This window comes from Sander lucioperca, chromosome 5 (genome assembly GCF_008315115.2).
Source record: "Sander lucioperca isolate FBNREF2018 chromosome 5, SLUC_FBN_1.2, whole genome shotgun sequence".
Lineage (NCBI taxonomy): Eukaryota > Metazoa > Chordata > Actinopteri > Perciformes > Percidae > Sander > Sander lucioperca.
The window spans coordinates 43,213,136-43,237,715 of record NC_050177.1 but is presented as its reverse complement, the minus strand read 5'-3'; the positions used below and the strand labels follow the sequence as shown (position 1 = coordinate 43,237,715).

The 24,580-nt window shown below is 39.4% G+C and overlaps 1 protein-coding gene across 3 annotated transcripts in view; it reads left to right on the top strand.

Moving 5' to 3' along the window:
• The first annotated feature begins 8,909 nt into the window (after positions 1-8,909).
• Positions 8,910-24,580, top strand: part of pik3cb (phosphatidylinositol-4,5-bisphosphate 3-kinase, catalytic subunit beta) — a 55,905-nt gene continuing 40,234 nt past the window's right edge. The window contains exons 1-2 of one of the 3 annotated variants that reach the window (XM_036001080.1): positions 8,910-9,101; positions 23,758-23,839. The gene's annotated coding sequence lies outside the window, so the exon portion shown is untranslated. Of the gene's footprint in view, positions 9,105-23,757; positions 23,840-24,580 lie in introns of all 3 variants that reach the window. The other 2 variants (XM_031283670.2, XM_031283671.2) reach the window with 2 other exon arrangements.

Genomic DNA, 24,580 nt, shown 5'->3' with positions numbered 1-24,580 from the left:
TAAGGAGATAAGAGCGCGTTTAAAAGGCAAGAGTATTCTAAACACTCCTCCAAAAATAACAAATAAGTGTTTTTTTCAAGAAATTGTTTTTCGGCGAGTGTAACTAACCTTTAGGCTATACTTAAACTAAGATCCAAAGATTGATTTCATGACTTTCATGTTCGGCGTAATAGCCTACATCAGTAAACACATATTCCCTAATTGATTAATTTAATGCTTTTTCTTTGTTGTTTAACAATAAAGTTGAATTTATTGATATATAGTCTCAGAAACTTTTATTAGTATATATGCCTACAGATATCAGCGGTTGTTTCCCTACATAGGCTATAATAGCTATAATAGGCTACATAATTCGTGGTTGTAGATTTTAAAGTGTATTTGTTTTTATCTTGCTTTTAGTTTTTAGTTTTTTTTTTCTGGAAAAGGGGTCTGTTACATGTTACCCATGCAATATCGTACCTTTGCAACACATGCGTTACAAGTAACACACCTAGCCTAATTACACATACACTTTCTGTGTCAAAGCTTGAGCCCACATCTCCTCTGCATAGGCCATACACTGAGTATATCTGTGTGGACTCGGGTGCGGCAGGTGTGCATTTGTGCAGAAAGGTTGGCAGTTCAGCCGGTCGGCCGGGAACAATGGGCCTGCATACAGGATGTCTCAGGGGCTGACAGAGATAAGGCCAGCCGAGGTTCATGGCTCCATCAGGCCTGCTTTAGAATATAGTCTTCTTTTACACTGATATGTCAGCTTAGATGTGTAGTTTCATTTAGGGAATATATTATATTATACCTTATATGTAACTAGCCTACCACTGACGAAATTAATTAGTTCTTAAATATAAAATATTTGAATTAATTTAACTTGTGTCAGGCCGTTTCACTGTTCCATTAGAAACAGACTATAAACATAAAGTTGAAAAGGAAAAAAAAAAAAAAAAAAAAAAAAACTATACCCTGTGTAGAAATAGTTGTTGGCACAGTAGGCTACATGTCTGTATAATTCAGATGCTCGAACATTTAGTTTAGCATGACATTTTTGTGAGTTATACCTTAAACAAGAAAAATTATAAACTAGTTTTCGATGTATTAACCTGTAGGCTAGTACCTAATATTAGGCCTATAAATGTAGCATCATATGCAACTGCAGCTCTCTCATTTACAACTATGGAATAGTAACCTGAGTGTTGAATACAGATACATTTCATAGGCGATGAATAAATGTTTGATAATTCTCAATTATTTCTGCACGAGGTGAAAAGGTTTAGCGTAATGTGCGATTTTGCTTCCAATCGTCTTTTCCGCTGAGCGCACTGAATAACCGTGATTATAATCAACAAGACGAATGAGGTCAACTCATTGTAGAAGGAACACATTTGACCCTCGCTTGTGCCACACACACACACACACGCACGCACGCACGCACACACGCACACACGCACACACGCAAGAGCGTACCTGGACTCGTTCCGGTTATGACAGCTTGCATGCTCCACGGGGCACCGGTGATGCGACCCGGCCGGTCAAGTCACACGCAGGTTGCAGGTTTCCCAATGCCTGCACACAATTGAATTCCTGGCATTCTCGCTAATGTTTGAGATTGAAGAGCAACAGTTTCCACTTAGAAGCGGCGCACATCACCCCAAACCCATTGAAAAGGAGAGTGGGGGTCACCACTGTTTGGTATACATCTGCTCCAAACAGGAAAATATGCAAAGATTTGATTCGCACAAAATCCGGCAATTGTTCAAATCAGCACGAGTTTTTTTTCTTACTCTCTTGTTGGAGCAAAACTACTAGACGTTTCATTCTATCTGGGCTATTTCTATGACATTACTCAATAGAGCTGTTTATTTTCAGAACGCGTCCTCTGGTGAATCTCCAATGTAATCAACTTGTCGAGGTGATCTACGTGATGTTTTCAGTGACTGCTGATTTCTATCTTAATGACAACCCTGCGAAACAATAGGTAACATGCAATAATTCTTTAATTTGCCAAAAGAATTGTGTCGATACACTGCCACGGTTTATAAATAGGAACCGCATGCGTTTGTTAACAGGACCTCTGGTCAACAGAGGTTCATCAAATGTCTAGAAATACCGTGTCTATAAATACACACCAGCGTCATCTATTCAAGGAAAAGATGAACTGTCAACTATTCACAGAGAAAAATCATCACGCACTGACCTCTGTTTACCCTCCAGCCACTCAAATGTCACATATGTAGCCTACATGCCATCAGTCTGTCCAAATGACTGAGCTTCAGAGGAGAAATGTTGGGTTTGTGAATACATTTACATTGAGCTACATACAATAACTGCACTTTGGAGGTTTACTAAAATGCACATATATATATTATTTATTTATTTTTTCATTTCACATTTATGATAAATTCTCTGGACCAGGAAAATAAACTCCATCCAGAAACTCACTTCAAAGAAATAGGTTTTTATAATGGGACATCAACTCCAAGCAATAGCTGGTTATGTGCCAACAGACCTGTTTGAACAGAGAAAATGAGCCAGCCAACATTTACCAGCATTAGACTGATGTTCATTTCTGCTGTGGATGTGGCGGAACTGGCCAGCTTATACTGTAAAGGGAAATGCGATAAAATGTTTCCGTTCACTTGATTATGAGCAGCAAATTGCTTTGTCGGGATTAAAATGGCAGGACTTTTCCCATCGTGGACTGATGGAGTCTATTTTTAAACCCTTTTCCTTTCTCGCCCCTCTAAAAACTTCCGCAGGGTTGGCAACAAGAAGCTATCAGGATAACTCTTCTCCTGTTAACATTACAATTAATCAAAGATGAAACCAAATTCCCACAGGGATCATTAAGGGCCAGCACCTGTTCTCCTGATACTGTAGGATATATAATAAACAAGTACAACTTCTCGGTCAGACTTGGCTGACCTCTGGGGACAGTGTGATAGAATCACTGCAAGCCAGTTATACATCAGCTCACTATCAGTAATAGAAATATGACCTCATTCGGATATGAATGACCCTGAGCTTATTTCACAACCAAAACAATTCCAAAATGCCTCCTTATTTATACTATCAATATTTCCTAAAATTTCATAACAGTGCAATGCATCCCTATTAGGATACAAATTGCATGAGAGGTTATGCACAAACCTTATGACACATTCTTCAATTACATTAAGCGATGATTCAGTCAATTGCTGGCTGTAATTGCAATAGCTCTCCATCAAATGTGTATTCCACTGTAATGTTATTTTTTTGGGGTCATAAATAAGGTTTGTGAAATAAGGCTCTCTGTATTGACTAATACATACACATGCAAAACAGGAGGTTGGCCTAAGGCCTGACCCTCGCCCCGCCTTTATGTACAAACCCAGGCCCAGGTCAGATCTCAGACACTGCAATCCAATTTCAGTCATATTTCTTTCAAGCAATTACATACCTCTTGGCAAGACCTCACAATTAAACAAATGATGATATTTTGATATCCATAATTACACGCATTCACATACGGTACCCTTTCAAGTTCAATATGCTTTTTATTACACGCTTATCATCCGTGAAGAGATTATGCACAGTGTGGGTTTGGACTGAGTTAGGGTACATTTAATCAAATAAGAGGAGCAGTAATGGAAGCATGCTGGACCCAGCACTATACACTGCATTGGCTGCTCCCTTTGAGCTCAGCTTATGTTTAGCAAATTTCAGACAATAAGAACGTTATGAGGGGAACTCTGAGGGAGAGCATTTAACCCCTGCCCACTAGTAGGTCAGGCACATGGCATATGACATACAGCCTCATTTCTATATTACTGATGAGGTGCACCACACATACCTGTGGCCTGAGGAGATTGTTTAAATGTGCATAACTCTGACAAAACTAGTTGATAGTTCTGGTTCTGATCATGCTGATGTGGAGACCCTGTTGAACCTCAAGGCCAGCTGTCTACATGGCAATGTAAAGAAAAAGGCAAGTATCCACGTGCAGCAATGACATCAAATACAAACATTTAACTTTCATTGAAAGCAGTCACCTTGGGAACATTTTTTTTTCAACAGAGGTCACCCAAATGTGCTCACTCTAAATGAGTAATTCTTCCTTCTCCCTTGAAACTGACCAACTGATTTACCCTTAATAAAAGTGTGCTGCGTGGGTCTTTGCTGCCCCCTTGTGGCATAAGAAAGGCAATAATTGTGTAATGTGACTCACCTTGCCCTCACCGTTTGAATCAGCCCTAATTGTGTTATCCTAAAAAACCACAGACACCATGGAAAGGGTATAAAACACAGTCTACAACAGTTAGGACTTGTGATGGCCAAAGCCACACATGTAACAACCAGCAGAGGTAATATACTGTACACAATTTCACCTTTTTATGTGAAGTACACAGGTTAATTTATTTTGCAGTCAGCCACACCCCAAATAATTCATGCTCACAAAAGTAGACATTACACTGTTTATGTCATTTGTGATTACATATTTATTTGCTCTTACACTGTTTAAATGGAGTGCATACATTTTCACATTGTATGGTTAAATAATCATTTTTCTGTTAAATTAATGATGATGTTTTTGTCATTTGTTACCATGCTGGTGGGGAGGTCCTTCCTGGCGTGGTCAATGGTGGAGGACTCTACATCCTGTGGCCTGCCAAATGAGCCATATCATGTGCTGCCATGTTGGAGGGGGGGATTTAGGTTTATTTTGTTTTCTTTGTATTTGTGTCCATCTTGGTTTCACCTTGTGTGTCATTTGGTTTGGCCAAGCCAGTATATGTTCCCTTGTGTCTTATGGCGCGTTCATGCCACCTCGGAATAACAGGGACCGCCCCCGTGATTACGTTGTTTTTCCGACTACCCGTGTTCACATGGTTAGGATGGTCGGGAATGCGTGTTCTTCTTCTTCTGTTATATTGGCGTTTGGCATAACAACTTGTTGCATGACTGCCACCAAATGTTTGGCGTAGCCTAGAGCATCAGGTGCGTGAAAACCTGGTGAAAACATGGAGGCTACAATAATTTGCAGCTGTTTTCTTATGCGAGCATACAAACAGCACATCGTCAGGTGTTTGTGTTATCTGCAGGACAACGAACAGGAAAGGACACGGATAATGTGTTGTTTTTTTATACATAGGCCTATTTATGAATAATTTGAAACATGTTATGTCTGTGTATGTTTCTCAGCAGAGGCATTTGTCCACAATAAACAGTTTATTGTCATTGAAATATGTTCAGTGAACCAAAGTCGCCTACATCAAACGTCAGTTGTCAACAACGCGTCACCAACTGGGAAACTCGGTTAGCAAAATCTGGCCCGAGTTTCCCACCTCTGATTCCGACAGGAAGGGACGTGAATGATGACGTTTTCACTCGGAAAAACGTTTTTCCGATGTCCGTGAACGCACGGTTATTCAGTTAGGTCACTTTGTTCAGTTAACGTTCTGATTTGTTGTTGCTATTGTCAGTAGAGTTATAGTTTGCTGACCTCTTTTATCAAAGCTCCTACTTTCCTCGTTGCCTCACTTCTTGGTCTTTGACAATACTCAAACTAGAAAAATTCCATCATTTTGAATTAATGACTATTGTGCTGGAGTTTATTCTAATTATTATTTCTAACAGTACCAAAAGAGTTATGTATGACAAGATAAATGCCCCCCAAAATATGCTAAAAATAGATACAGAGAATTCTTGTTTGAAATAATACCCACACAGGTATGCCCTAATCATGCCAAAATCCCAGTGGCGTACTTCACTATCTATTGTAGGGTCTTCACAAGAGATAAACCTCTAATAATAAATCCCACTGTGTAAATATTTCTCATGTTGAAAGAAAATAGTAGACATGTCACAGTAAAAAACACATGTGGAAATAATAAAATCAATGACGGCTGAATTTCATTTAACTGATTCAGTTTCAGGGTCCTCGTATTGTGCACGCTGGTTCACCGTCACACTGCCATGACTTACTGGGACACTTAAATAGAACAGAGCCATCATTAATGTTATTAGTAACTGTGCCATTATGTCAAGTCAAAATGTGTGCTGTGAAAAAGGCCTGTTGTTAACATTTTTGTGTGATATAATATTGTTTTTAAAGCCTGGTCGTTTGCCCCCTTAAGTCTGGACAAAGCAATGGTTTAGAGGTAAGTTGTTACATTGGAAAGAGATTGTGCTACTGAGGTGACCTCGAGCAAGACAGTGGCCAACTATATGGTTGTACTGGGCAACATAGCTGTGAATGTGTGGTGATTGGGAGCTGTATCATGTAAGGAGCAGCTGTGCCCAGCAATTTAGTAAGACACTGGACCTTAAAGTGCTCATATTATGCTTTTTGGCTTTTTCCCTTTCCTTTATTGTGTCATATATCTTGTTTGTGCATATTATAGGTTTACAAAGTGACCTATATGATAAGATTTAACAGAACTATATATATTATATCCAAACAAGCCTTAGTGATAAAGTTTAAGATTATATATATATATATATATATATATATATATATATATATATATATATATATATATATATATATATATATAAACACTTAGCTGTCTGCCATTTCCCTCTGGAAACAGCCGGTTGCTCCCAGAGTGGCGAGGACCTATATTTGCCCTCTCTACTGGACCCAATTCAGTACAGAGATCCAAGAGCGCAGCTTTCCATACTTTAGGGAATTTAAATCGTCATATTAGCTAGTCATCGTCATGGTCCCTGAAGCCTCTTTTTCTCCTGTTTCTTCCATTGGCGTAGTCCTCCTGCAGGGCCAGCAGTGCCATCATGCAGCATTACGCATGGGTTCACCGCAGTATATGTTTACAACAATTTGTGATTGTTAACACCTTGCCAACACAGCATCAACTAGTGGATATCCCCCACCCCGAGATACAATTTAAAGACGAAAGTCTAATAGGCAAACACACTTTTCTTCATGCAGGTTTTGTCACGAACAGTATTAAAGTTCGGACTGATAACGAGGACATTAAGTGTAACGATTGCGCGAGAGCTTAACGACTGTATTTCCAGACTTTGACATTTGATGATATATGGACAGTATTAAAGACATAAATTTAGTTATTTACACTGTGTTCTGCTGTTATCTAATGCTAGGGTATTTGATGCTATCCTGTATTCCATGCAGTCGGGCCATCTCATCCTCCTACGCTCCGTAGCGGTCAATGTGACGGTGAGAGAGCGCCGATTAAACATTAATAACGAATTTTTATTAAAGATTTGAGTTGGATTTTGGAACAAGTATCACTAAGTACAAGCGCATATAGCACTGCTGGATTTAATCTTCATGGTAACGTGGATGATATATGTTACTTAGCTGACGCTTTTATCCAATGCTATATATGTCAGAGGTTACACTCCTCTGGAGTAACTAGGGGTTAAGTGTCTTGCTCAGGGACACATTGGTTGATGTATCGCAGTGGGATTCGAACCCAGGTCTCCCACACCAAAGGCATGCGTCATATCCACTGCGCCATCACCAACCCTTGTGAAAACATGTGCGTGAGGCATCAATACTTGAAAATATTACGAGTAATCGTTATTCCCAATGTACTTTCTGCAGTCGGACTTCAGTTCACCACCTCACCATCTGCGTCGCCAATTCCCAGTTGTCTCCAAAATGTGCGTACGAAATGCGCATCGGTCAGAGTTTGCGTGGAGGATCTCACATTCTCCCGTCAAGTTTGTTTTTTATAAATCACAACCTTTGCGTGGGAAGTGGCGTACGCACATTTTCAGCCCCGTTTTGTGCGTAGGCCTACGCCACGTTACGTTTATAAATGAGACCCAGCCCTGTATGATAAAGTATGAGCGCATTACATTTTGAGTTACCCATTACCCATTTAGTCGCCAGAGGGCAGCACAGCTCATCCTTTCCTGACAAACCATTATGCTTTGTACAGGGTTGTACACATTTCATAAAGATAAAAATGTACGACTATCAAATTGGGGCATAACCTCATGATTATGTTTTGTGACTTAACTTAGGGTTAAATAAACGACTAATAATGGCTAAAGTGACGTAGCCTACATTTTCGGCTAACCAACCATTTGAATGTTGTGTTCGCGTAATAATTCACTATTCACTATTGTTTCCGGGTAAAATTACTGCTGAGAAGTTTTGTGCGTTAATAGGCATACATCCACGGTTTTGTGCCGGTGGTAGCCTATGTGATTGTTGGAAGAAAGCCGGCTGCCCTCCATGCCTCAACCGGAGACTTGCACAAATCAGCTTTAGACCAAACGGGTAAACCAGAAGAAAGAAGATGTGGCCTTCATAATAAAAGCCTCATAAGGTCACCTGGGAACAGCATTGTTTCAGTCAATCAAGTGTTTCCTATTTCCATAAAACAGTAATAAATGCAGACTGTGATATGTTATTGTGAATTACAACGAATTTGTACATCTATTTTATTTTGTTAAAGACTATTTAGGCTATTAATTAATTATTTATACAAGGAAAACACTGAACATAAGAATGAAGTAAAAACACTGAAGGTATTTGCAATTGTTTTTTTCTTTAATAACCAGTTCTGTGAGATTATTGATTTGAACACAATGAAAAGCAGACTGACAGGCTCTACTGTAGTGATGATGTAATGTGGAAACAAATTCTGGAGCTCTTTAGTAAATAATAGCACCCTCTCAAACCCATTGTGAGTTTACTGGCATGCTTTCTCATCAGGTTGCCTGTTGAAACCAAGTTACACATGGTCCCAAGGATAATTATTGTTAGCCACCCCTCTTGCAGACAGTCTGTCATCAGTAAGGGTTTTTATTTTGAATGAATTGAGCGGAGGTCCTGTTTTTCTGTTACTCTCTCAGACTTGACAGTGGTAGGCTATTGGCGGAGGGAGCGCTGGCGGAGGAAAAAGCAGCGGTGGTGGTTCACCTTACGAAACAAACAGGAAATAAGACCGCTCCCCCGTCCACCTGCGAGATCTGAGTCCTGCGTAGTGAGGCAGACGGGGCTGTGGGTCGTATGTCACAGACTTTTTGAACGTGAAACTACTCTGCCGTGAAGACATTAAGCAATATTAACTTTCAGCTTTTTGTGCGGCCGATACATTCTTCAACGACCTCACACCAGAGAGTGACTAAAGGTAAGTCCCCACTTGTTCGTTTTATTGGTCAGATGGTAGCCCCACTTTTCACTTGCCGAATGAGGACATCTCGCCAAACTCCGTTCATCAATCTGTCAATTGAATGTCGCATCTAGGCTATCCATGAAAAAAACATTACCATGCTTAGGAGAAGATAACTTAATAACTTCTGCGAATCAATAGGCTAACTAGTTTATCAGCCATTATTTCGAAAAATATAATTAAAATAATATGGTGGATTGCTTCCGTCAGTTCTTGCAATAAAGCAACGTTCACTAAAATGAATTGTGATGGGCGGCGGCAACGACCAAATTAGTTGCAATTTTATTACTATAAAGAGGTGTTCCCGGGTCTAAGTATATGCCGAATATACTAGGAAACCCTATGGATTTCTTAAGGATTCGAAAATTGTTTAAAAAGTTGTTAACGTCAGCTCTACCGAGACAACAACAAACTTTGTATTTGTATAGACTGTTCAGTGTTCCCTACGAGAACAGAATGCACCGTTTCGGTGTTTATACCTCAACCGAACTGCTTGTATTGTAACTGTGTTGTCTTTTTGGCTAGGAGAGTAGTGTTCAATGTTCCCATTTCCCAATGGCAGAAGGACTTTTAGCTATTTTAGTTAGCTTTGTCATGGTTCCAGCCACTAAACTTGGACTTTCCTGTAGTTTTTTTTTTTATTAAATAACAGTCAAGGTCCTGTCATTTCATACTGTGTCCTGAAAAATGTTTTCATGTATCAGACTCCTACTACAGTTAGTCTGCATTCTCTTTTTTGCGATCATTTATTTTGAATTGTAGTGAGATCAACCTTTTCAACTATTATTTTCCTCAGTGAACCCTGGGCCCAGGTACTCATGTCAGGAAACACTGATCTATAAAACCAAACGTAGTCTTAAGGGGCCATTGGGACGTCTAAGCTATGTCAATGATGACTTCTGTCTGTTTTGTTATTGAGAAATATAAAGCCAACTAGCCAAATAAAGAGGATATGAAACCAGTCTATGTATGAAACCTGAAAGTTAGGAGAGGGATTCATTAGTCAGCTTTTTTTTGCCATGTCCATATTATGCTTTTGGTTTTATTTAATTAAGAGACATAAGTCATCACCGATTAAATATCTTTTGGTGGAGTTTAGCTACTACTAGGATATTGATCTTCCTGATGTAGCCTAGTGCAGCAAGCTGATTCATAAAAACCTTCATGAATCAACAGGTATGGATTAATTTGACTTAGTTTGGGCACACCCAACCAGTCATTTTATCTTTAAATGTTGTAGGCAACTTGAAATGGGCAATAATACACCTGAAAGTTGTATAAGAAGCCTGTTTTAAGTATTTGACTAATAATGTGCGACTTGACAGTTAGGCTACTTCTTTAGAATTGTGGTAATTTGGATTCAGGTTTTGGCATGTCTAGCATCTCAGCCACCACTTTCTCAGCAGATGTATTGGATTAATGCCAACTGTTTTGCAGGTTTAATACCTGTATGCATGGAAATTGTGACAGTGACTGACTGATTTTGTGTGTGCTCGCTTTAGGTTTCCTAAATAGGCCCCTCTGCTCATGATAAGCCAACAGAAATGGATTTATGAATCAGAGTTTAGTTTGAGCTCAATCTGTGTCAGTGGAGGCAGTCAGTAGGTGTGTGGTGATAATGTCTGGCAACATGAGGACAATGTAACAAATGCAGGTTTGCTGACAGGTGTGGGTATACATGGGTGCCCTCATGTGCGCACACCTAGACTGAGGGTTGAGCATAATGGCGTTTGTATGATATGAGAGATTTTACACCAGTGGATACTTTGCACCAATTTTCCAGAGGCTACTATCCATTTGTATTCGGACATTGCAGTCAATGTTGCAGCCACTCTGGTTTATGACATTACTGAATTCATATTGCTATTATTTATATCCAAATTGACCAAAAACAGGCACTCTTTCTGGTTATTTTTTATTTATAAACAGTTTTTCAGTTTATTTTCATGAAAATACTTATGTACACAGTATATATAATTATATGTAGAACTGTGTACATAAATTGTTCATTATTCAATACAATGACATAGGACTTTTTCCGTATGACCCACCCCTAACCTACCCTACGGTGTTTTAGGTGGCAATGGGGCAGCAGTTGTGTCTGGCCGAGTATTTTACGTCATGTAAGACTCAATCTGACATTTCACTTTTGATTGTTTATAAACCTAAAACACAAACACACGTAACCTTAAAGACGATTTGACTGTTCAGTAGTCTTAAAATCCAGACTTATCGTCTTTGTCACAGTGATGAAGGCATCTTGACAGCAGTTCACACACACTTCCTCCTGTGCTGTTTTCCAGCACAGTTGATTACTTAAACTTGGATGGATGCTTGCAGAGAAAGAATCTTAAAGCAACACCGCATGTTGCAAAAGGTGAGAAGAATTGCCGAAGAGAATTAGCCAATATTTGCTGGTAATTTTTGTATTGCTACAGCACTACCACTTTCTGAAATATTGGTTTAACCAGTTGATACGTTTCAAATATGTTATTTTGATCAGGCAACGGTCCTGGCTGCTTTTTTGTTGGGCGGGGTCAGCTGTCAGGCCCCCTCTGAAGTAAAGTTGGAGAACACTGATAAGACTAACTGACGTCACTACACGGACCTCAGCCAACAATGCAGCTATTTACTCCACGCCAGATTTAGTCCCAAAGCAGGCCTCTCTAGAGAAACTGGGTACAAATGAAAGCAGAATTCTAAATAAGTGTCCCACAAAAAAAAAAAAAAGAGAACTTGTGCAACTGGGTTGACGTCCATGTCCTGTATCATCAGCTTTACAAACTTGAACAGTACAGTAAAGTGAGGTCATTTTCGGTGGGAGGCTTCTGATTCATATTGTGGTTTAGGATTGAGCTACGTGAACGATACAGGGTGTTTAGGGCTGAACAGAGAAAGGGAAAAGTGCAGTGTCTGCAACTGGAGAAAGGTATGTCTCTGGTCTCTGGGACCAACAGCATGGTGGAATTATGAGGTAAAGCTTTGAGCAAGAAGGCCTGGGGCTAATCCAGTCAGACGCCCTTTACTTACAGCAGGGTGTTTTGGTGTCAGTAATCGGAACAGTAATACATTATATTTGTGTAGCCTGTATCACTGTGCTCAAAGTCTCCCATTAAAGCACGTCAAAACAGTATGGTGTAACGGCAATACTGCAGCATGGGAAAACTAATCGTACAGTGCAGTCTGTAAGTATTTGGAGTGTCAATATATCAGAGATATAGTTTTCATAGCTACTCCCCCATGTTGGATTTCAAATGAAAGAATGTCTGTTCACATCCACAGTGGGGGAACCTGCTGGGAACGCTTTAAAATAACACTTTAATGTGTTTGGATGTCATTGTTTCATTTCAAATCTAATGCTGGAGTAATACTTACAGAGTGCACTGTATGTAAAACTAAAGATACTAAAATAATAGTAAAACCGAATGTTCAGGAGTTCAAGTACAGCATAAGAAAACCAATTAGAAAGGTTGAGGTGTTTTGTTTTTTTTTTTGTTTTTTTTAAGACTTAACATGGACAACAGTTAGGCTAGTTGCAATGTGTTTGTGCACAGTGTCAGACAGGCTCTGTGTGTATTGAGCCAGTAGTCCTTGACCAGGTGATTGTTGCCTGACAGTATGCTCCCTACCTTTTTGAGTTTCTCTCTCACTGATTGCCTGCTGTGTTAGAATACTGCTAAATTTAGCTGGAGCTCTGAAAGGCAGCATTATTGAACTGCATAGAGCCCGAGCGGTGGAGTAGCATTAGAGCAAATGCTGTGTTTTCAGTGTAGCCTGTTATAACAACACATTCAACGCCTGCAAATATATATATTTTATAAACCCACTTTTGCAACCGTGTGTGTGTGTGTGTGTGTGTGTGTGTGTGTGTGTGTGTGTGTGTGTGTGTGTGTGTGTGTGTGTGTGTGTGTGTGTGTGTGTGTGTGTGTGTGTGTGTGTGTGTGTGTGTGTGTGTGGGGTCACTTACTATTTGTACTATCCATATCATCCTCTTGTTCTCCCCTTTCTCCTGTCCCTGTATTTCTCTCCCCCCTCGCTCTCACACTCATTCACACTTCCTGCTGTTTTAAAGTAATCACCCCTCATTACAGTGAAAGTCTTGCGTAATATCCTCTCAAAGAGTAGTATGAAAGAGAGACAGTTGATGTAGTTGTTTTTCTTTTTTTTGTGTGTGTAAGCTGGCTTTCACAATTATCGGCTAACAATTGTTTTGTTTTTTTTAGCCCCACAATCTCATTTACTACCACTACTGGCCAAGGGAAGGGAACGCTCAGTATATATTTAAACTTAGTGCAAACTGTGCCTTACTGCTTATATGCATAGAAATGGAAATTGCTATAGCAAGAAATGTGGCTGACTGTGAGATGAGAGCAGCATGCTGGAATTCCTCCCTTTGCTGCACAGCAGGCCGAGACCTGCCAAGGAATGCAGGGAAGACAGCAGGAGATAGATAGAGAGACGTAATGAACAGAGAGAGAAATGCCAGAGAAGGTACAGTGAAATAAAAGACAGAGAGATGTCAAATGAGATGTTTGCAGTAATATAAAGGCACCTACACTGTAACATAATAAACGAATGGCTCCCTTTAATTCATTCTCAGTAAGCCATTTGCACACAGAGAAGAAACGTGTTCAATTTGACTATAAAAACAACTAAGTTGCTTCTGATGCAGATGTGGTCAGAGACATATTTCAGCCACATTTATGTACTCTACAGTGTAAATGCCACAAACTAACTCAGGGCTGGACAGCATCCTTCCGGGCACCAACAGCAAGCTAATTGTGTTGTCGTTCAAGCAAACATGCTCTTGCTTTCTGCTTACCAATTGTGAATAAAATGTGAAGAAGACAAGAGTCTCCAGTTACCAAATGGAAACAACATCGGAACATCTTCAATCACTTATGCACGCAAGAAGCGCAGACTCCTTCAACATGAGGGACACAGACTTGTGTTGCTGTATGGTGTGTGTGGTGCTGTTGTTGCATCTTTGACTTAACGATTTGCTGATGAAAAGCAATAAATTGGGCAGCTTTTCTGTCAGAAAATCAGACCCAAAAGACAAACTACAGATAGGACTGTTGGGAAAACTACTTTTTGTGTCTTCTTGCATTCAAAAGGTTGCTGTCCAGTTGTCAACTCCCAGTTGTAGCCCATCATTTTCTCCAACTTGTCCATTCCTTTGACTTTGTGTATAATTAAGAAAATGAGTAAGCCATTCTACCAGTCAGATAATCAGTGATGATGATAGTGAGATTAGACATTACAGATGATCAAATATCAGCATGTGATACACAGTGCAATGTCCAGTTAAAACAACAGACACTCATCCAGGCAGGAGAAGAAACATATAATTTCATTACATGTAGTTTTATTATACATAAAGACAACAAATGACATCTACATGCTATCTATAGCTGGGATGCTGATTTATAATATTGATTTTGTCATATGAGACTATGTATTGTCTGGGATTTTGGTCATGATAGTGACATATAGTACTTCTGTTTATACTATCCGCTTGGAGGACGCGGTCACAACAACTTGGCGGTGTGTGGACATCCGCACAGAGCCTACACAAGAACATTTACATCACGCGGACCCTCGGCTTAAGCCTGATTTATATTTTATATCGAAGGGAAATGTTTAAATGTAATGATTTCAGTGTAATTCAGCTAAATCATATGCAGACAAAATCTGAATGCAATACATCTTATAATGTCAGGTGCCCAAGCTCCCTGAATGAGCAAAGAGTTGGGGTGTAATAAGGGTATGAAGGCAGGCAACAGGATTTATAGACTGTCTATTACAACATCTTAGTGTCTTGGGTTGCAGGGCTGTTTGATGTGTAATGCAAAGATGGTTCACCTTTTCTCACAGAAATACACCAGCCTGGTTTGAGGTGAAACTTTTGTTGGAACTACAGTGGACACTAAATGCACACAAATCGGCAAAGGTCAACAATTCTATGCTAGTCTCTTAATGCCTAAGAATAATTGCGAAATCATTTCGTAACAGGTGTAACCTACTTCAGGCCTGTGACCTTTAAAAATTGATGTCACAACTAAAGTGTTGCTGTCTGATACTCAGCGTGTTTTCTTTAAGCCACTGCACCTTTATTTAGACAGTATTTCTATTGCTGGTAGCAGGAGCTGTGACTTAATTAAAAATGACAATTTAAACACACAACAGATGTTCCAAGAAATGTCTTTTTTAATTGTTTTTATATGGGTACTCAAGTATACATATTCAAATAAATACTGAAAATGTGTTAGTCTTTTGTTATACTTTATCTGAGCCAGTATGGACTTTGAAAAAGAGCATGATTAAAAAGGAGAAGCTCTCTGGCTAATGAAAGAACACTTTAAAAAAGAGAAACAAGTTTGTAGTGATTTCTTCATCCTTTAGATTATCTTAACATTTCAAACAAAAACTACACCATGCGTACCAGGCATCTGTGGTATGACACCTGTGGTTGCTGTGGTTGTTCGTCATCTCCTCGCAGATACAGCAGCTTTACGCAGTAACCATGATGCATAGATAGTGTCGGGTTATGCCTCCACCCTAGGGGGCTCTAGCCTCCACTCTGTAACCTGAGAGGGCAAAACCTCAGCTTCACATCTCTATGGCAACCCTTTCTCACAGCGCAGGTCCCCGACTGCAACTGCTGATGACGCACGCACACTCTGTCCCACACACCTTCTGTTGAGAGCACGCATCATGCCTTGTGATATCTTAATATACATATAGCCCTATGGTTAAATGTGCATGTTGCATACATACGGAGGTGCGTTTACATGCTAGCAACTTACCAACATTCCTGCACCCACACGTAACTGAACACTGCTTACATTTGTTTGCAAAACTATATGACATATGACTGATATCAGCCAACTACATTATTGTGTCTCTGTGCTGTCAGTGTGACAGCTTTGTCTTTGTGCGTGTGTGTCTGTGTCTTCGTCTTCTGAGTGAGCCTTCTGAGTGATCAACAGTGCTATACCCCAGGCTGAGACAGACCTTTGCTCAGTCAGGCAGCCGGAAGGTAACTGATTTACAGCGTCCGAGTGGAATGTTTGCGAATATACACACACAGACACACTCGCACTCCACCTACCTAAGGGCAGCCTCACAATAGCACCTAAAAATAGAGATTGAGGCAAGTGCTAAAAAATGGAGACGGGGAAGATGTGGGTAAAGGCCATGGGTAGACACAGACACCACACAGAGATGCATTGATTGGAAGACTTCACATACTTCTAGCTTAACTTTGATGACAGTAAAACCTGTCTGTGTATGTGTTTCTCATGTTTCTCTGCGATGGCGGGTTAAACATCTCAATGTGCTAATGAGTGGGTGTGTATTGTTTTTAGAAAAGAACAGAGAATGCTTTTTTTTTTTTTTTAACGGTAAGGCAGTGATGGCGTATGGTCAAATGTAATGTCCCTTCAGATCACACTTGGTTTGGGGAGTGCGTGAAATGTGTGCACTGGTGCATTCCTTTTGCATGTTTTGAGCTCATTGTTTACCTAAATTGTCTTTACTTGACAATTTCCAGAGACGGTGAACATATTTCTCAGTTGTTTTTAGCAGATTGTTGACATATTGTGTTTGACAAAAGTAGTCGTCAATTGATTCTTTTTCATCATACAGGTACCCATTTCATCGTGTTCACCTCTAATATGTCAAGGCTATGTTTATACCCTGGGGTTAAGTCATTGCTAGGTGCAGTAAGAAGACAATGGTACAGTCTGTGGACAGGGAGGGCCCTTCAGGTGATATTATGCAACCCTTCAGGGCCCGACAAACCACCTGTTTACAACAGGAGCTCTCAGCTTCCCTTAATGGCCTGAAGGTTGTATTGAAGTTAAGGACATTTATGAGACAGGTAAGGACTGACCAATGCAATGAGAAATAGAGGGCATATTGGCAAACAAGGTGAGGGAGAGTGAGAGTGTGCTGCCATTAAAGTTAAAGGTGCTCTAAGCGATGTTGGGTGACGTTACTTCTTGTTGACGTTCAAAGTAGATACAAATTGAAGCACATTGAATAATGAATGTGGACCTTTCCAAATTTTAAAATCTTTGTATTTCTACATTATCAATAGTTAAAAAGTCCATCTGAAAAGATTAGGTATCAGTCACACCACAAATGAAGGACTCTTGCAAAGTGAGAAAAATTGATGTAATACAAACTGCTTTCAAGGAGCACAATACTTTTTAACTGTGGTACATCCTGATGAATTTAACACAAAAAGAATGGTCCTCTCTGTCTAAATAGTGCAAATGTTCCTCTATTTACATACTTAAATAACCCCAAATCTCATGCACAGTTTCATCATAGTGATGTAGCTTTAACACTTAGGTGACTTGACAATACAAACACATTAATACGCAGTTTATGATGCATTCTTCCCAGAGTGATGAGTTGAACAAGCTACCTCAACCTCTAAAGGCTGGAGGAAATGCAAGGGGCCTTTGACACATTAAGTGTGAGTGTCACACACTTAATTTCCTGCACTCTGATACATTTCAATGCACAGACTCATCGTGGAAACATATTTATTTATTTATTTATTTATTTATTTATTTATGTGAAGGAAAACACAAAATTCAGGAGGCAGGTGAACATTTAAAATATAAACATAATGGAATATAATGCAGTAAGGGGTTGTTTACATGCTTTTACATCCACTACAAGGAGTTTTTAACTGGTTATGAAACTGTCTCAATTTAATACTGATGCCACTATGTCAGATGGCGCTGGCTAAAACCCTCTTTGGGGGTCGCCAAAAATTCCTCAATGCAGGAAAAACCATTTAGTTAAAAATGCACACACGTGCAATTTACCTTCTGTCGATCGCACGCTGTTTGAGGATTTCAGACTGGACACTGCAGCCCACCAACATGGTGCTCTGTACAGACCAAAGCTGCAGGAAGCTGGGGTTAAGTCATTGCTAGGTGCTAGTAAGAAGACAATGGTGCAGTCTGTGGACAGGGAGTGCCCTTCAGGTGATATGGTCCATAATGCAACCCTTCAGGGCCCGACAAACCACCTGTTTACAATAGGAGCTCTCAGCTGCCCTTCATGGCCTGAAGGTTTTAATAAAATGAAGGATATTTATGAGACTGGTAAGGAGTGAAAGCATGCTCCCCCAGTGACTGACTCACATGACCAATACAATGAGAAATAGAGGGTATATTGGCAGACAAGGTGAGGGAGAGTGTGCTGCCATTAAAGTTAGTCATTTAAGTTAATAAATACATTAGCATAATAAGTTAAAATGTTAAAAATCTACTGCCATTTGCTGCATATCTACTGGTCAGGCAGCAGCACTAATTATTCAGTCAAGCACATTCTTCAGTTGAGCACAGACAGGCAAGACTGACAATGCTGGTTCATGCTTCTGCTGAATATATTTGATATACACTTCTGCCTTGGAGACTTTTTGCCTGTACATTTTTAAAGGGATTTAATGTTAGAAATGTTTCCATTGTTTTGGTAAAACATGTGCTTTCTATCTAGCCGTTACAGCAGCAGTAGTTAGCTCTGTGCGTTAATTGCCTTTCGTGACTTGTAGCTGTTGTATTAGTTGAGCTGTTATTCAAGCAATATTACAGTACAGCGCTTGCTTTATATTTTGGCAGGAATCGTGTATTTGTAAACACAGTTATGTGTGTTATACCAACCTTCTGTATGATTATGTAAATGTTTGCGTCCTGACTTGTGTTTTTATCTCTAATGTTTCAGTTTTACAAATCAAAAGTCCAAAAAACAAGAGGAAACAAGACTTCAATAAAGTGCCACTGTCTGTCTAGCTTTGAACAAGAAAGCCTGCTGAAAGGGCAGTACAGAGAGACTTTTTAGGAGTGTGCATTCCTCACATTCCTGTACCAAAGGGTGGAGGGGAGGAAGGTGTGTGTGTGTGTGTGTGTGTGTGGTCAGTTAGTGCAGTGTATGTGCACTAGCCTAATTCCTTTTGCATAAGAAACCACACTAGATAAGCATAGCACTGAAAGCCAATGTCACTATCCACTACTCACTACTGCTAAAAATTGTTTTTCCAGAACTATTACCACTCAGAAATAACCTAAATTTAGTGAATACCCTTAGTTGCTTACAAACTAGGTGCAGTGGTGCAGCAGATGTGTGGCTAACTTAACTAAAACTGAAAAATGTCACTTGTAGCAATAAAAAGTACATTATGACTACGTATATTATTGCACAATAATATATATTTTTTTTACAAAGAACAGGCCAGAATTTTTCAAGAATGTAGAATTTACAATACATGTGCTCCTTTGCAATGTTCCAATAGCATACTGTGTTTAGATGAAGTGCTTTGCATTATAAAATGCCCTTAAAAACCCACAAACACTCCAGAAGTGCTAATTATTTCTCATAGAATGTGTTCTCCTGTGTTAGGCTCAACTCAAATGGAGGAAATCCTTTTAGTCACAAATCTTAGAGGATAGTTTTTGTTTTTGAAGTAAAGACTTTAAGGCAGCTTCATTCATTCTTCCTTGAGTTCTGTAAGTAAACAAGCACTTCCTTTTAAATAAAATACAACATGAATTTAAGTAGATCACAGATAGCTAAAAGCCATAGAAACTGAGCTGTTGGATTTGTCAAAAACACAATTGAACCATTAGGATTCATTAAAGCCTCTAAACCTCTACACTTCTGCTGTATTCAGTATGACAGTTCACAGTGGATTAACAATTGTATAGTTTTCCCACTTGGAGCTTATTAATTGCAGGTGTTAAAACTTGCTTGTGTAGGAATGCAATATTTGTCGTAGTGTAGCTTAGCATTAGCTTTTTACTGATACGAGCTGCATTTTATGCTTTTGTAATGTAAAATTACCATTTTTATGTTAAGATAATATCAAATAGCCTTCATAAAGCAGCATACATGTTAAACTGATTCTGAATCAGATTTACTTCTATAAAGGTCAGTAGATCCAGTCGAGGCAGATGGCCGCCCACCTAGAGCCAGGTTCTGCCTGGTAAAAGGAAGTTTTTCCTCGCCACTGTTGCACCAAATGCTCTTGGGGGAATTTTTCTGTCTCTGTAAATTATAGTGTCTACCTACTCTGTCTGTGAAGTGTCCTCAGATAACTTCTGTTATGTTTGACGCTATAAATACAATTTAATAACATTAAATTGAATAGACCTTTCCATATCAAGTTAGGGTCTTGCATGCTATTTCCATGTGTTAGTGCTGGGAAATTAAGTTATTGTAAATTCTGTAGATTAAGACCTAAAGAGAAGAATCCTGTAGTTGGACATTTGGCTTTTCCAGTTCCTGAAAAAAGTAGCGGTGAGCAATAAACCCCAACTTCAGTCTTAAAAAAAAAAGAGTTCTGTGGGGGGATGTCATGGTCATTTTCTCCAATCTATTATTAAGTCACAGATTATTTTCGGCATCAGCCCAAAAACCCATTGCTTTTAGAATGCAGTTGTTTCTGTGGCTTTGGGGTTGGCCCTCGAGCAGAAACGTCATCACTGACCCACTCCATAGTTAATCCTCTGTCTTGCTCTCTCAATTTATCCTAAAATCACTGAAACACATACACACTTGCTGTGGATCATGTAATGCTTTGAGCTGAATCTAGTCGGGGAGTTAAACATTGACTGTCTCTGGCCTGAGATTTTATCATTGTGTTAAACAGGGCACTTCCTGGAACTTTTTGGAAAATTTGGTCAAGTCACAGTCATATTTAAACCCTTACAACTGGTTTCAAGATAGATCCATAGAAAGAGGTGAGACTCTGGGTTTCGCAAAAAGAAAAAAGGGCTGTAAAATGATTTTGTGGCCTCCCCACATATTCTCAAACTCACCACAGTTGTTTTTGTGGACCTCGGTGTGTCACGCCCTAGTAAACAAGATAGAGCATCTCAACCACTGGGGAAAAACAGGAAGTATACTGGCCACAATCAAAGTGTGTGCATTGCGTGTCATCAACATGCATGGCGTCACTGTCTGTATTTGCCCACTGGATATTTGTTTACCATATCGCTCCAGTCACATCTAGGTTTCCATAGTGGCAGCTCTTTGAACTGTAGGCAGATGGTTCCGATGGAGAGGCCTATGGACTGCCTTGGGCACTTTGTCTGCACATACACAGGTCATGTCCTTTTCTGAGGCTTACTAGATAAGACTTTTTAGAAACCCGATGCACCAAATCTATACTTAAATGAGGTGACAATGAATCCACAACAAATTGTTTTCACTGATTCGGTCAGTCACTATTACTTACAAAACAAAGTGGCAGAGCTGTAAGCTGACTTTATTTTTATTTTATTTATTTTTATTTTACCTTTTGATATTAGATAATTGCAAATAATGTACCCCAAACAATTATCATGTGATATAAATATCTGTAATAATTCTGGTATTATGGCTGCAACCCAGGGGCGTAGCACAACCTTCTAGGCCCTGTAAAAAGGCATTCTCTATGGGGCCCTCCCCGCATCCACAGCTATTTATTCTAGCATCTTTTTGGGCACTACTCACTAGGGTTGGGTACCGAAACCCGGTGCTAATATGGCACAGGTGCCAAAATGACCGGTATCTACTGGACCGAATAGCAATGCGGATTTTGGTGCCTCATTTCAGTACCACAGAAATGCCTGCGCTGCCCTCTGATGCTCTGAAACGGACGTTTAGAGGCAACAGAAGCATTGCTGAATGTGGCGCTAGTTAACATTACACTTGACAGCAGGTAACATTAGCCTACCTTTAGCTAGTAACTGGCTTAAACACGGTTAAAATGACAGCTAAACGGTGTAAAGTGTGGCTGTATTTCACTGTAGAGGATTACAACACAGGCTTTGCGTTCACTTGAAACTAGTAAGCCTCATGGTGCATTTAAAGTGATTGGAAACTACCCTATTCCCATCCAGTGGTTGTTTTTGTCATTTTAACAGCAATGTACTGGTGAGTTGTTATAAGTTATTGTTATTACATTTTAAATCATTAAATTTGGACCACATGACCGTAGCAATAAACAAGCCGTTCTTAAATGTAACCGACTGTCGTTTTGTGATCTATTTTTTTTTTTTTTGTATCGGTTTAGGCACCGGCACTATTTTAAAAGTATAATTTTAGTAGTCCGGTATCAGAAAAAACCCAAATGATTCCCAACCCTACTACTCACTTGAGGGCCCAAGTACCCAGTCCCATTTCCACCTCCAGTCCGACACCCCCACTGCAATCATTATGTTCTTTATTATTGATTAAGCTGATAATTATTTTCTTGATTAATCAATAAATTGTTTTGGGTACAAAATTTCATAATATAGCAAAAAATGCCCATGAAGCATCTGGAAATTGCTTGTTTTATCTCCCCTCTAAACCAAAGCTTTTCAGTTTACTATCAAACATGACCAAAAAAAACAGCAAATATTCACATTTGAGACACTGAAATCATTTTTGTTTGACAAAGACAAATGGATAAGCAAAATGGATGCCAGTTGATTTTCTGTTGATCAACTAATTTCCGAATGGACTAATCATTTCTGATCTAGCTGTTATAACTATACTGAGGGGGAAAACAAAGATAATAGTTTAAACTTGATTCATCTATACGTAATAAGTGAAATATTAAAACAAGAAAAGCATACACATTGACAGACAAATAGTCATTGTTTTGATATATTTTGTTGTGGTTAAACACAAGTGGATATGTCAACAATAAGTTCTACTGGATGCTTGTAATGGTTTAGCTCCCAGATTTTGTAGAAGAGGACTTCCTCTTGACTACAACGTTAGTTGCATGAAATTTCCTTTTGCCGCTTCAGATTGTATCTGTAAAGACTTTTATAAAAGGATTCAACACCTTGTAGATGTGACTCAGACTCTTTTGTAGGTGTGATTAATATCTCCTTTCTACCATGACAGAATTGCTTTCACTCTCACTGAAAGATAACAAGTCTTTATTTGGCTAATCAAACACTTCATGCTACAGTGAATATGTCAAGGTCAGCGGTTCTTGCATGCTATACTTTTTGTTTGTTTGCTTGTTAGAACATAAAAACTTGACGAATAGGGGTCCACGATTCAGAAAATATCACGATTCGATATCAATTTTCAGGCTCAATTTAAAAAAAAAAAAAAAAAAAATTCACAGTATGTAAATGTAGTTACTTTTCCCACGTGATTGCAGTAGACATACAATAAAAAAAAATTAGATTTTGAATCGGTAGAGCTTGAATCGCGATTCAAATGTGAATCGATTTTTTTGCACACCCCTAATAACTAAAATGGAAAAGGTAAATCATACACGGTTGTTTTTCCATGCATTGTGTTCAAATTATGTTGCTCTTAGTTGATTTAGTTTTCAGTCTTTCCAAAATTAAAAAAATATGCTTTCTCAGTGATTTCTAAAATTATCTCCACAATGACCTTGAGTGGAAGTCTCTCTTGTTCTGTGTTAAATCATTCAATTTTCACCAATTGTCATGTATTTATTGTCTTAAACTTGTTCTTTATATGTCTCAACTTATTTGTACATGCAGTATGAACACACACACACTTAAAGAAACAGCTGTCAGACATTTAGATGTTTTCCCCCTCCCCTAACCGTCACTACTTTGTCCACTTATCCATCAGATGCAGTATCTCAGCCACTATCCAGACACCCCCAGCAAGGAGCAAAGACACAGGAAATAAGAGACTTTAGGAAACGGCAGGTAAAACGTGTGTGTGTGTGTGCATGCTGTATCTTGTAATCATCTCGACCTATTTTACTGTGTGTGTGGGAGAGGAGGAATGGAGCGCTGACTTGATTGGAATCTGGGAGAGTAGGCCTCGGTCCTGACAGGCGGGGAATGCGTGGAAGTCAGCCAGCATGTTTTACTTTAATGTCAGACGACCTCAGTACACTCTCACTCTATTATTTTTTCCATGTATTAGATCTTCCTAACTACTGAACTACTCTGTACAACATATAATAGGTCCTTTTGTTGGGTTTTATTTTTCTCGTGTGTCACTACAGCTAGGCGTTGTATGAAAATTATCATCAGGATCTTGTTGCTTCCTTACATTTCTGTTGTACCTCTGTGTTTCATCTGATATGAGTTGTTGACTTGGCAGTCATTTCCTCGTCACAAGTATTGCGCCTTGTGTCATCTTTAGCCAGACTTTTGACTGTTTATGTAACAGTGTGTCCTTAGTGCAGGGAATAATGTGCGGTACCAGTGAGCTGATGAACAGGGCCCTTTTTTTAGGGCAGATGTGGTGATTGGATGAATGGCAATGTAAAATTAACCATTAAAGTACTTAACTGTGGCACTCTCAGTACTACTGACCCAATTTATCGCTCCTACCCTTACCCTGGTTGTCACAAGTGGAGTGTTTGAGTCTGCTGCTTATCAAGTGCAGAAGTTTGTTCGTTACAGCTTGTCTTCTCTTTTTCTGTCATCACTCACTCA